Source organism: Erinaceus europaeus, chromosome X, assembly GCF_950295315.1.
Source record: "Erinaceus europaeus chromosome X, mEriEur2.1, whole genome shotgun sequence".
Classification (NCBI taxonomy): Eukaryota; Metazoa; Chordata; class Mammalia; order Eulipotyphla; family Erinaceidae; genus Erinaceus; species Erinaceus europaeus.
In genome coordinates this window covers 49,557,396-49,572,705 of record NC_080185.1, presented here as the reverse complement: position 1 = coordinate 49,572,705, position 15,310 = coordinate 49,557,396, and positions in this window count along the sequence as shown.

Here is a 15,310-nt window from a genome sequence, read left to right as displayed (position 1 = left end):
GATTTATGCATATTAAACAACCTTGCCTCACTGGGATAAACTCCATTTGGTCATGATGAACAATCTTTTTAATATACTGCTGTATCTGGTTGGTTAGAATTTTGTTCAGTATTTTAGCATTTATGTTCATCATAGATATTTATCTGTAGTTGTCTTTTTTGTTGTGTCCCTGTCTGCTTTTTTATCAAATGGATTTTGGCTTCATAGAAGCTGGAAGGGAGTATTCCAATGTCTTCAATCTTCTGGAAGACTTTTAAAAGTATAGGTATTAGGTCTTCTTTGAAGGTTTTGTAGAATTCATTTGTAAAACCATCTGGTCCAGGACTCTTATTTTATTTTATTTTTATTTATTTTTTATTTTTTTATATTTATTTAATTTATTTATTCCCTTTTGTTGCCCTTGTTGTTGTTTTTTTATTGTTGTAGTTATTGTTGTTGTTGTTGGATAGGACAGAGAGAAATGGAGAGAAGAGGGGAAGACAGAGAGGAGGAGAGAAAGATAGACACCTGCAGACCTGCTTCACCGCCTGTGAAGCGACTCCCCTGCAGGTGGGGAGCCGGGGTTCGAACCGGGATCCTAATGCCGGTCCTTGTGCTTTGCGCCACCTGCGCTTAACCCTCTGCGCTACAGCCCGACTCCCAGGACTCTTATTTTTTGGGAAGATTTTTTATAACTGTTTCAATTTCACTAGCTGTGATGAGCTTGTTCATGTTATCTACTTCCTCATTTCTTAGTTTTGGAAGTTGGAAGGTAACTAGGAAATCATCCATTTCTTCCAGTTTCTCTAGCTTGATGGCATATAGTTGTTCATAGAAGCCTCACATGATATGTTGAATTTCTGCGGTGTCTGTTGTGATATCACCTCTTTCATTTATTATCTGATTTATTTGAGTCTTCTCCCTTCTTGTTGTGTGAGTCTGACTAAAGGTTTGTAGATTTTTATCACTCTTTCAAAGAACCAAAATTTACTTTTGTTGATCTTTCAAAGAACCAACATTTACTTTTGTTGTTTTATTTTCAATGTTATTGATTTCTGCCCTAATTTTAGTGATATCTGTCCTTCTGATTGCTTTAGGGTTCCTTTGTACTTCTTCTTCTCGGTCTTTAAAATGTGCATCAGACTGTTTATTTGTGCTTTTTCTTGTTTCCTAATATGTGCTTACATGGCTATGAACTTGCCTCTCAGTACTGCGTTTGCTGTGTCCCAAATATTTTGATAGCTTGTTTCTTCATTTTTATTAAACTCTCGAAACATTTTGATTTCTTCCTTTAGTTCCTCTTTGACCCAGTAGTTGTTAAGGAGTGTGCTGTTGAGCTTCCACATTTTGGGACTGTTACTAATCTTTTGTTGATTGCTAAGTGTTAGTTTAATTCCACTGTGGTCTGAGAAGATGCTTGGGATTTCAATGCTTTTGAATTTGCTTGTACTGTTTATGTGGCCTAACATATGGTCTATCCTTGAGAATGACTCATATAATTGAGTAAAATGTGTATTCCAGTTTCTTGGGAAGAATCAGTCTGAAAATATTCAATAGTTCTAGTTTATCTATCTCTTCATTTAGCTCCCTTATGTCTTTATTGATTTTCTGCCTGGATGATCTGTCAAGTTGAGAGAGTGGGGTGTTGAAGTCCCCTACTATGACTGTGTTGCTGTTCATATATTGCTGTAGCTCTTTCAGTAGATGTTTGATGTATTTATATGTCCTCTTATTGGGTGCATAGATGTTAATAATTGTTAAGTCCTCTTGATTGACTGATCCTCTGAGCATTAAGTAATGTCCATTCCTATCTTTTTAAATTTTATCTATTTGAAAATATACCATGTGACATATGAGAATAGCTGTTCCTGCCCCTTTTTGTGGGCCATTGGCCTTTATGATAGTTTTCCATCCTTTCACTTTGATTCTGTGCTTTTCTTGTTGAGTTTTCTTGTTGTTTTCTGACCCATCTACCTACTCTGTGTCTTTTAAGTGGTTAATTCAGGCCATTAATATTTATTGATATCAAAGATTGAAGATATTTTAATGCCATTCTTTAGAATTTTAGTGTGTTCTGATAGATGGCCTATTTATGGTGTTCTGCCTGTTTATAGGAGAACTTTCAGAACTTCTTTCAGAGCAGACTTGGTGATAGTTGATTCCTTCAACTGTTTCCTGTCTGAGAAGATTTTTATGCCTCCATCTAGTCTGAATGACTATCTAGAAGGATACAGTATTCGTGGTTGAAGGCCTTTTTCATTGAGTACTCGATAGATATTTTTCCATTCTCTTCTGGCCTGTAGTGTTTGTGTGGAGAAGTCTGCTGCTAATCTTATGGGTTTTTCCTCTGTAGGTGACTCTTTGTTTTTTCTCTTGCAGCCTTCCGGATCCTTTCCTTATCCTTATTCCTTTCCATGCTAAATATGATGTGTCTTTGTGTTTAAGTCTGGGTTAATTCTATTTGGGATCCGCGGGGCTTCTGGAATCTTTATGTCTTTGATGTTGTCTAGACTAGAGAAGTTCTCAGTTATTATTATGTCCTGAAGAATACTTTCTTCTCCTCCCTCTCTTTCTTCCTCTGGTAAGGCAATAATGTGTATATTGTTTCTTTTGAAGTCATCCCATAGGTTTCTGTTGCTGTTTTCAGTATCTATTAATATCTTCTTGAGATCTCTTACTTCCCTTTTAGTTGTCTCTAATTTGTCCTTGATCTTGCTAATTCTGTCTTCAGCTTCATTGATTCTATTCTCTTTCCCCCCTACTGTTTTCTGGAGTTCATCTATTTTGTTACCCTGATCTGATACTGTTTTAGCTTGTTCAGCCAGTTCTGTTCTTAGCTCAGTTATTTCAGCTTTCAGTTATCTAATAACCTTGAGATAATTAGTGTTTTCTTCCATAGTCTCATTTGTTGTTTCTGTATTTCTGATGACAATTTGTTCAAACTCTTTACTCACTCCTGTGATTATTTCCTTAACTAGTGTTTTGGTGTTGAATTTATTATTTTGTGCTTCAACCTTTGGGGAGCTTTTAGTTGGACTCTTGTCCTGGTTCATTTCTCTAATACTTCTTGTTGGTTTAACCATTATATATATATATATTGTTATGAGGTCTCTCTCTCAGTACTTTTCAGATTACTGATCACTCTTGCCTGGATAGACTTGTGTCTAGGTAAGGTAATCAAATGTTTCTCAGTTGTGGAAAATAACAGTTGTTTCAATAGTGTTTTAATCCCTGATTTGGAGCACACTGGCTCAAAGCCTCTTTTGCTATTTTTCTTCCCAGTAGGCTATGGGAGTCAGAGGGCTTTTAAACTATAAGTAGGCTTCTTAGCTTAATCACTGACTCATGACAAAGAGATAAAGCAGTGTGTGGCAGAGATAATCCAGTGGTTATGCAAAGAGACTTTGGTTATTTGGCTATTTTCCTGGTTATTTCTCCGTCCCCTGGTGTCTGCATAGGGCCTCCCTGCTGCTGCTCCACATTCTGAGGGCAGTATCAATGGAGACTCAGAGTTGCACTTGGTGAGTCTCATTGGAGTCCTTTCCTTCCTTCACCTGTGCCCTTGTAGGTGAAACTGACTGCAGGTGGTGTCTCAGCTGATAAACTGCAGGATTGTTACCCGCCAGTTAATCTCTCCCTAGGTTCCTTTCTGTCCACCAGCCACAGGTGTTTGTACTCACCATTGATTTGGTGGTTTCCTGAAGTCATTCTAGTCCTGTCTTGTTTCGGTCCCAGGTGGTCTCCTTTGGTATACCTAGATTATCCCTTAATACTTTTTTGTACTTTGATGCCCATCTCCAAACTCAGTCAAACCCTGCTTTGAGTTTCCATTTCTGTTCTTCTTTCTCGATTTCTGTTTATGAGTGGGATCATCTCATACTTGTCTTTGTCTTTCTGACTTAGCTCACTTAACGTAATTCCTTCTAGCTTCATCCAGATGGGTCAGAGAAGGTGGGCACATTTTTCTTAATAGCTGTGTAATATATATGTTATCACAGATTTATCAGACATTCATCTATTGTTGGGCACTTGGCTTGCTTCCAGGTTTTACCTATTGCGAATTCTGATGCTATGAACATAGGTGTACACATATAATTTTGTTTGGGTATTATGGAGTCCTTTGGGTATATCTGTAGGAGAGGAATTACTGTGTCATATGGAAGGTCTATGTCTAGCCTAGTGAGAGTTTTCCAGACTGCTTTCCACAGCTGTTGGACTAATTTACATTCCCACTAGCAGTGCAGAAGTGTTCCTTTGTCCCAACAACCACTCCAACATTCTTTGCTACTCTCCTTTTTGATGTATGAGCTTTCCTATTCTTTTTTTATATTTATTTATTTATTTATTCCCTTTTTTGCCCTTGTTTTATTGTTGTAGTGTTGTAGTTAATATTGCTGTTTTTGGATAAGATAGACAAAAATGGAGAGAGGAAAGGAAGACAGAGAGGAGAGAAAGATAGACATCTGCAGACCTGCTTCACTGCTTGTGAAAGACCCCTGCAGGTGGGGATCTGGGTGCTCAAACAAGGATCCTCACGCTGGTCCTTGCACTTTGTGCCACCTGCACTTAACCTGCTGCACTACCACCCAACTGCCTAGCTTTCCTATTCTTTAACCCTCTGGGAGCACAGACTTAGGGTCATTATGGGGTGCAGAAGGTAGATAGTCTGGCTTCTTCCCCGCTTAACATGGGTGTTGACAGGTCGATCCATATCCCCAGTCTGTCTCTCTCTTTCCCTAGTGGGGCAGAGTTCCAAGACCAAGAAGTATTCAGCCCTGGGATGGTTCAACATCTGAAAGCCAATTATTGTAATCCATCATATCAATAAAAACAAAGATACAGCAGGGGTAGATAGCATAATGGTTATGCAAAGAGATTCTCATGCCTGAGGCTCCAAAGTCTCAGGTTCAATCCCCCGCACCACCATAAGCCAGAGCTGAGCAGTGCTCTGGTTAAAAAAAAAAAAAAAGATAAAAATTTCATGGTCATATCAATTGATGCTGAAAAGGTATTTGGCAAAGTCCAACACCCATTTGTGATAAAAAAAACTCTCCAAAAATGGGAGTAGAATGATCATTTGTGAACATAATAAAGACCATTTATGCAAAAGCTACAACTAACATAATTCTCAATGGGGAAAAAGTTGAAAGCTTTTCTTCTAAAATTGGGAACCACACAAGGATGTCCACTATCTCCATTGTTATTCAACATAGTCCATGAGGTCCTTGCCATTACAGGCAGACAAGAAAGAGATGTCAAAAGTATACAGATCTGAAAAGAAATCAATCCATCATTATTTGCTGATGACATATTATTCCTAGAGAGCTCCAAAGATTCCACCAAAAAAAAAAACCTACTATAAATAATTAATTAATCCAATAGAGTAGCAGGATACAAAACCAATGCACATACACCTATGACATTTCTGTATACAAACAAGGAATCAGAAGAAAGGGAAATTGAAAGACTCAATTCCATTTACAATTAAACCCAAAAAGATAAAATACCTTGAAGTATATCTCAAGAAGGAAGTGAAGGGTCTTTGTAACAAAAACTATTACTAAAAGAAATAGAGTAATATAAAAAGAAGTGGAAGAACATTCCCTGTTCCAGGATCATAAGAATAAAAGTCATTAAAATGGTCATCTTACTAAAAGCTATCTACAATTTCAACATAATCCCTATCATAATTCCAATGGCAGGGCTGGAGTAGAGAGCATAATGGTTATGTAAAGAAACTCTGATGCAAGCATCAGAGACACCAAAGTCCCAGATTCAATCTCCTGAACCACCACAAACCAGAGATCAGCATTTATTCTGATAAAAAAGTGTAAAAATAAATAAATAAATATTTTAAAAGTTCCAATGGCATTTTACAAAAAAATTGAACAAACTGCAGAAATTTGTGTGGAAACACAAAAGGCCACAGATTGCCAAGGCACTTCTGGGAAAAAATATTAATATGGAGGTATCATGCTCCCCAATATAAGTTTTTACTACAAAGCAATAGTAACCAAAACAGCATGGTAATGGAATGAAGATGAATAGTTAGGTCAGTGTTTCAGAATCAAGAGGCCAGAAATGAGCAAACACATACACAACGACCCAGGATCTCAAACTTCTTAGGTCTAAGTATAATCATGAAGAGCTAGTAATCACTCTTACTTTGAGTTATATAATTGCCCCTTGCTCACGGATACATGTACACCTGTACCCAGTTCTTGGGCCCTAGCCTGTATCTAATATCTATAACTTTGTTAGATAATGTACTATATGAAATGGAACTAAATATCCCAGTGTTTTAGGAAAGCTCTTACCAGATTACAGGAATTAGGATGTTGACATCTTAGGTTTTGTATCTCTGGCAACAATTTAGAGTACATTTACAGGTATATGATATGGCATGGCAGCACTGGTAGCATTAATTTAGTTGGTGTCAACAGAGGCATGTAACTGTAAGAAATCAGAGAGAAGAAACATTAAGAAATATGGGCATAGCCCCAGAGGTTCCAGGAGTAGGAGAAATACGGATCTTAAAGAGAACAAGAAGGATTCCTTCTAGTCTTGGAAAGAGTTTTTTTTTAAACTTTTATTAATGATTTAATAATGATTAAAGGTTTTAAAATATTTACTTTTAATCTCTTTATTTTATTTATTATTGGACAAATACAGTGAGAAAAAATGAGAGGGCAAGGGTGATAGAGAAGGAAATAGGCAGAGGGACACCTGCAGATCTGATTCACCTTTCCTCCTGCTAGTAGGGACCAGGGGCTTGATCCTGAATCTTGCACATTGTAATGTGTGTGCTAAGCCAGGTGTGCCACTCCTGGCTTCTTAAAAAAAGTTTAAAATAGGGGAGTCAGGCAGTAGCAGCTGGTTAAGCGCAAGGGTTAAGGGCTCATGGCTCAAAGCGCAATGACTGGTTTAAGGATCTGGGGAGTCGCTTCACAAGTGGTGAAGCAAGTAAAAAAAAAATCTTTAAAATAGTAGTAGTAAATTAGTATTATAACCAAGTTGGGGATTTTTTTTTCTATGAAAATCCAATGGTTAGAATGTACAGTATTATACTCAACCTCAATATGTTTTCTGCCCATTATGTGTATCTGCTAATCACTGTATGTTAGATACTAACAGGGGCAAATGGTTTTGATCTATCTGGCCTAAGGTGGTAAGTAACTTGGATACTTAATTAACTATATATTAAAATATATTTTTAGAGCTGCTTGAACAATTTAAGCCCAGTGCCAGAATCTGATTATCTTATACATCTTAAATTAAATACTTAGACTAGGGAATTGGGCAGCAGCACAGCGGGTTAAGTGCTGGTGGTGCAAAGCACAAAGACGGGCAAAAGGATCCTGGTTCGAGCCCTCAGCTCCCCACCTGCAGGGGAGTAGCTTCACAGGCTATGAAGCAGGTCTGCAGGTGTCCATCTTTCTTTCCTCCTCTCTGTCTTCCCCTCCTCTCTCCATTTCCCTCTGTCCTATCTAAAAATGATGACATCAATAGCAACAACAATAATAACTACAACAACAAAAATCAAGGGCAACAAAAGGGAAAATAAATATAAAAATTAAAAAAAATAAATGCTTAGACTAAAGAAAATATACTCAGAACTGTGGTCTAGGCAGTTAGAGAACTTGAAGTGTTAATTCTATTTCCCCCCATGACATGCTAAATTAATAGTGATTTATGAAACTATAAATTAATAAGATTATAATCTCACACCATTCCCACCACCTTTGTCCTTTTCCCACATACATACTTCTAGATAACCACTATAGTTTTCCCACAATCTTAGATATGTTTTGGCCTTTTGTTTGTTTGCTTCAAGATCGTATATTCAAGTCTCTAAAGCCTATATAAGAGTAAAACCATCTGTAGTTGCTATTTACCTCCTTACTTACTTCACTAAGCATAATCTTCTCCAGTTCCATTCATTTTTATTCCAAAAGATATAGCATAATATTTTTATTTCTGAGTAGTACTTTATTGAGTATGTGTCCCATAACTTTTTAAAATTTATTTTTATGCATTTTCATTTATAAGATGAAAACACTGACAAGACCTTAGGATAAGAGGGGTACAATTCCATACAATTCCCACCACCAGAACTCTGTATCCCATACCCTCCCATGATAGCTTTCCTATTCTTTAACCCTCTGGGAGTATGGACCCAGGGTCATTATGGGGTGCAGAAGGTGGAAGGTCTGGCTTCTGTAATTGCTTCCAAGCTGAACATGGGCACTGGCAGCTCAATCCTCTCAATACTCTCAACCTACCTTTCTCTTTCCCTAATGGGGAAGGCCTCTGGGAAATCGGAGCTCCAGGACACATTGGTGGGGTTGTCTGCCCAGGGAAGTCAGGCATCATGCTAGCATCTGGAATCTGGTAGCTGAAAAGACAGTTAACATATAAAGCCAAAAAAAAATTGTTGACTAATCATGAACCTAAAGGCTGAAATATTTCAGATCAAGATTTGGGGTCTCCCTTTTGGAAATAACTAGTAGGTACATTTTAGGTATATTCCAAAGGGCCCATGACTTTACTAGTTTTTGCCTGAGCCTGACATCTGATATGCAAGTGGACCCAAGTTATTGTCTGGGGAGATGATGTCATGGCTGAAGAAAGGGCTATAAAACTGAATCAGGGAATAGAGTACCTCCCTAATATGGGAAAAGTGTATAAGTATTGTTGACTGTAAAGCCCATCAATTTGATCTGGTATTCATTTTCAGCACAGAAGTCTACGTAACCTCTACATCCTTGTAGGTCCGAGCTCGAATTTTGTGGCCTTGAGTAGGAACATTACAAGTTGCACCAATTCCTTCAGGTGGTATATAGAGTATGTTATCCAACCTCCTTTCAGAGGTTGTTGATCCACATTGCAGGCAAGGTCCTATAGGGGCCCACAAGGGGTCCATTATGTTGTTCCTGATGAAGATAACCAGTGGCAATGGAGAGAGGGATCTATTTGAGATCTAGGCCCATCATGTCTGTGTGTCCCATAACTTTTTTATCCAATCATCTGTTGAAGGTAATTTTGGTGGCTTCTGTATTTTGGCAATTGTGAATGATGCAATTCTGAATATAGGAGTACATATATCATATGTATATATATATACATATGATATATATATGATATATGTATATACATATATACATATAATATATGTACTTCATATATATGTATATATTTACTTCATATATATATATTTATATATATATATATATCTTCATTTCTCTGGTTATATGTGAACTAGAACAGTTCCACATATGTCTATGGGTCATGTGTCTCTCTTCTTTAGCGAACCATCTATTCATATCTTTTCCATTTTTGTTAGGTTCTTCTTTTTTTTGGTTGAGCTGCGTGAGTTTTTTTTTTTTTTTATTAATGTTTGGTATCAATCACTTGTCTGAAATATGGTGTGCAAATGTTACCCCAGTTGCTAAGTTTAGTATTTATCTTTATGAAATTTTCTTTTTATGTGTAGAAACTTTTTAATTTGATATAGTCTCATTTGGTTAGTTTGTTTTTGTTTCCTTGTCCATGGGGTGTAGTCTCCAAATACACCTCTAGTGTTATTATCATGAAATGTTTCACTAATATGTTCTTCTAAGTATTTCATACTTTCAGATCTAATATCCAGATATTTGATCCATTTTGATCTAATTTTGGTGTATGATGATAATTGGTGATCTAGTTTCATTTTTCTACATGTGGCTGTCCAGTTCTCCCAACATCATTCATTAAAGAGAAAAACATTTCCCCATTGGGCAGTTTCACACTGTTGTCATATATATGAGTTGCTTATATGTGTGGGTGTGAAGGTCTGGGCTCTCTATCCTATCCATTGGTCCACATGTCCATTTTTATTCCAATACTACAGTTCTTACTACTACTATTTTATAGTATGACCTGAAGTAGGAGTATTGTGATGCTTCCATTTATCTTCTTTTTCCTCTGAAGATCCTTTGCTATTTGTGTTTTTTGAAGTTCCACACAGATTTTTGAACGAGTTGTTCAGTTTCCTTGAATTATGTCATTGGGATTTTAATAATTGTATTTAATCTATAGTTTTCTTTTGGCAGTATTGCCATTTTAATGATATTTACTCTTTCAATCCATGAACAGGAGATGTTCTTCTAGTTCTTTGAGTCATCCTATATTTATTTTAATAGTGCCTTATGGTTTTCCTTGAAAAGGTATATCATGTCATTTGTTAAATTTATTCCTAGGTACTTTATCTTTTTGGATTCAATTGTAAATGAGATTGCTTCCTTGAGTTCCCTTTCCACTGGTCCATCTTTTGTGTAAATAAATACCATGGGTTTGTAGGTACTGATTTTGTAAGCTGCTACTTTACTAATTTTTTTCTTTTATTTAAGAAAGGATAAATTAACAAAACCATAGGGTAGGAGGGGTACAACTACACACAATTCCCACCACCCAACATCCATATCCCACCCCCTCCCCTGATAGCTTTCCCATTATCTATCCTTCTGGGAGCATGGAACCAGGGTCCTGGGTTGCAGAAGGTGGAAGGTCTGGCTTCTGAAATTGCTTCCCTGCTGAACATGGGTGTTGACTGGTCAGTCCATACTCCCAGCCTGCCTCTCTCTTTCCCTATTAGGGTGGGTCTCTGGGGAAGTGGAGCTCCAGGACACATTGGTGGGGTCTTCAGTCCAGGGAAGCCTGGCAGGCATCCTGATGGCATCTGGAACCTGGTGACTGAAAAGAGAGTTAACATACAAAGCCAAACAAATTGTTGAGCAATCATGAACCCAAAGCTTGGACTGGCAGAGAGGAATTGTTAGAGGGTACTCACTGCAAATTCTAGTGTACTTCTGCTTTCAGGTATATATTTTGCACTAGTTTATGGAAACTTGTGAACATATGCTCTCTCTCACCGAAACTGGTGTATATCTAGGTTTTAGAACTTTGTTAGAAAGTGAACTACCTGTGACGGAATTAGAAAATATTACGAAAGGAAAGGTCTCACCTGAGTAATGAAGCTGAAGGGTTGTTATTCCACACGTGAAGTCTCTGGACACAGTCTGAGCTGAAGCATGTTGAGGTGGCAATCATTGTGTTGATTAGGTTGCTATCGGCAGATGCAATATTATTTGATATGGATTGGGAGAGGCATACGGGAAAGTGGGCCCTATCCAAAGGTTCCAGGACTGGGGGGAGTAGAGGCTCTATAGTGGAGATGTGAGGTGCCTGCTGTCTTAGGGTTCAAAAAGACAGTGGATAGTTAATGTTATCACCACATTATTTGGTAATTGGATTAACTTTGAAAAGTCCTTAAGTTAGGGTTTGCTGTACAGTACCCAGTATCTTATATATAGCTGTGCTATTGGTTGCTTCTGATCTACTTGGTCTAGGCTTTTGAGAGAGTCCACATATCAAATACACAGCCTATATATTAAGAAGACTCTGTGTTTTAAAAACTTCGACACATACAATTAATTTCCCCCCCTCATATTAATTAACTAGTCATTTATATGACTACATTTTACTAGGAGTGTACATAAACACCATTCCCACCACCAAAAGACTGTGTCCCATCCCTCCCAAATATTTTGATAGGTTGTGTCTTCATTTTAATTTGTTTCCAGGAACATTTGAATTTCCTGCTTGAGTGACTCTATGACCCAGTGGTTCTTAAGGAATATGTTGTTTAGTTTCCAAATTCTGGACTTTAATAATTTTCTGTTTGTTGTTAAATGTTAGTTTTACTCCACTGTGGTCTGAGAAGATACTTGGGATGATTTTGATGTTCTTGAATTTATTGATGCTGTCTTTGTGGCCTAACATGTGGTCTATCCTTGAGTATGTGTTATGTGGATTTGAAAAGAAGGTGTATTCCAGTTTTTTGGGTGAAGATGTCCAGGAGGTCTAGTCTGTCAATCTCTTCATTTAATTCTCTTGTATCTTTATTAATTCTCTGCTTTGTTGATCAGTCTAAGTGTGAGAGTGGGGTATTGAAGTCTTCCACAATTACTGTATTACTATTGATGTATTTTTGAAATTCTTTCAGTAAGTGCTTGATGTATTTAGATGGTCCCTCATTGGGTGCATAGATGTTAATAATTGTTAAGTCTTCTTGGCTGATTGATCCTCTAATCATTATGTAATGTCCTTGCCTATCTTTTATTACTTTATTTAATTTAAAATCTATTGTGTCTGAGATAAGAATGGCTGTTCCTGCCCTTTTTTGTAGTCCGTTAGCCTGTATGATAGTTTTCCATCCTTTCTCTTTAAGTCTGTGTTTATCTTGTTGTGTCAGATGGGATTCTTGCAAGCAGCATATGGTTGGGTTATGTTTTCTGATCCATCCCCCTACTCTGTGCCTTTTGATGGGTGAGTTTAAGCCATTGACATTTACTGATATTATGGATTCAATGTATTGTAGTGCCATTGTTCAAAAAAAATTTTTTTGTTTGCTCTGATATATTTACAGTATTATAGTGATGTTCTTGTTTGTAAGAGGTCTTTTACAACCTCTTTCAGGGCTGGTTTGGTGATGGTTGCCTCCTTTAACTGTTGTTTGTCTAAGAAGATTTTGATCCCTCCATCTAGTTTGAATGAAAGTCTAGCAGGATATATTATCCTTGGTTGAAACCCTTTTTCATTCAGGGCTCGATAGATATCTTGCCATTCTCTTCTGGCTTTTAGAGTTTGAGTGGAGAAGTCTGCTGATAGTCTTATGGGTTTTCCCCTGTATGTGACTTTTTGTTTCTCTCTTGTAGCCTTTAGGATCCTTTCTTTATCCTTACTTCTTCTCATTGTGACTCTGATTTTTCTTGGTGTCTTCAGGTCTGGGTTGATTCTGTTTGGAACTCTCTGGGCCTCTTGAATCTTGATGCCCTTTCTGTTATTCAGGCCTGGGAAGTTTTCTTCTATTATTTCCTCTAGAATGTTTGCTTCTCCTTCCTCTCTTTCTTCCTTTGGCAGGCCAATTATACGAATTTTACTTCTTTTGAGATCATCCCATATGTCTCTGTTGTTGTTTTCAGTGCCTCTCAATTTCTTTTTGAGCTCTTTCACCCCTTTCTTAGTTTTCTCTAACTCATCCTCTGTCTGACTAATTCTGTTTTCTGCTTCTGTTAGTCTGCTTTCCCTTCCCTCAGCTTCTTCAGTTCAGCTATTTCAGCTTTCAGTTCTCTAATTGCCTCAAGATAGTCAGTATTTTCCTTGGGGGTCTCAACTGTTGTTTCCCTAATACTGCCATTCTTTTCCTCCAATGTTGTTTTCATTTCTGTGATTAATAAGTTTATTACTGCTTGCATATTTTTCTTATCTATGGTTAATTCTGGCTGATTTGTAGTTTTTTCTGGGCTCTTGTCTTCTTCATTGGAGTAGCAGTTTTATTTGTTTTTGATCTACCCATATTTTGATTTATGTGTTTCGTATTTTTCTGTTTTGTTGTTCCTCAGTTGTTGTGTTTTGAGTACAAGCAACACTGTACTAAATACCTTTATGAAAAATGCAATCACCAACCTCAGGAATTACAATAGCAACTAAAGCAAGGATTGAAGCAGTTTATTCACTACCGGTTAGCAAACAATGTTTCCTGTCCATTAAAAAATAGCAACCAAGTCCAAGTGAAGAAGAAAGAGAAAGGAAAGAAGGGATAGGAATAATAGACAATTATGCAAATCTACTATCCACTGTATATTCTAGGGGTAGCAAGAGGAGAAAGGGAAGTAGAGCATAGATACACACATAGAGAGTTCACTCTGAGTCAGATTTCTTCCACAAAATAATTCACAAATTCAGAAAGTCAAAGAAGAAGGAAGGATGAAGTGTATGACAGGATAAAAAAAAGAAACAAGATGGTGAAAAGAGAAAAGATAAGAAAAATAGCTGTAATTAATGATCAGTGAAAGTAAATTTTTTTTAATTGATTACTTTATTCAAAATCCAAACACTAGCTAAGGAAATAATCACAGGAGTGAGCAAAGAGCTTGAAAGAATTGTAATCAGAAATACAATAACAACGAATGAGACTATGGAAGAAAAAACTAATTTATCTCAAGGTTTTTGGAGAGCTGAAAGCTGAAATAGCTGAAGTAAGAACACAACTAGCTGAACAAGCTAAAACAGAATCAGAACAGGGTAACAAAATAGATGAACTCCAGAAAACAGTAGAGGGCAGGGAGAATAGAATCAATGAGGTAGAAGACAGAATTAGCCGGATTGAGGATGAATTAGAGACAACTAAAAAATAAGTAAGACATCTCAAAAGGAGATTAAGAGATGCTGAAAACAACAACAGAGTCCTATGGGATGACTTCAAAAGAAACAATATACATATTATTGACTTACCAGAGGAAGAAAGAGAGGGAGATGAAGAAAGCACTCTTCAGGCCATAATAGCTGAAAACTTCTTTAGTCTAGACAACATCAAAGACATAAAGATTCAAGAAGCTCAGAGGGTCCCAAACAGAATTAACCCATACTTAAAGACACCAATACACATCATATTTAGAATGGAAAGCAATAAGGATAAAGAAAAGATCCTGAAGGCTGCAAGAGGAAAACAAAGAGTCACCTACAGAGGAAGACCCATAATATTAGCAGCAGACTTCTCCACACAAATACTACAGGACAGAAGAGAAAGGCAAGATATGTATCAAGTGCTCAATGATAAAGGCTTTCAACCAAGAATACTATACCTTGCTAGACTGTCATTCGACAAGATGGAGGCATCAAAACCTTCTAGACAAGCAACAGTTGAAGGAATCAACAACCACCAAGCCTGCCCTGAAAGAAGTTCTGAAAGGTCTTATATAAACAGTCAGACCATCATAAATAGGACATATATCAGAACACTCTAAAACTCTACAAGAATGGCATTAAAATATCTCCAATCTTTGATATCAATAAATATCAGTGGACTGAATTCATCTATTAAAAGACACAGAGAAGGAAGATGGTTCAGAAAACACAACCCAAAAATATGCTGTCTACAGGAAACCCACCTAACTCAACCTCAACAAGACAAACACAGACTTAAAGTGAAAGGATGGAAATCTATCATACAAGCCAATGGCCCACAAAAAGGGTCAGGAACAGCTATTTTCATATGTGACATGATAGACTTTCAAATAGATAAAATTTAAAAAGATAGGAGTGGACACTACTTAATGCTCAGAGGATCAGTCAATAAGAGGACTTAACAATTATTAAAATCTATACACCCAATGAGAAGCCATCTAAATACATCAAACATCTACTGAAAGAGCTACAGCAATATATTAACAGCAATACAGTCATAATAGGAGAGTTCAACACCTCACTCTCTGAACTGGACAGAACATTG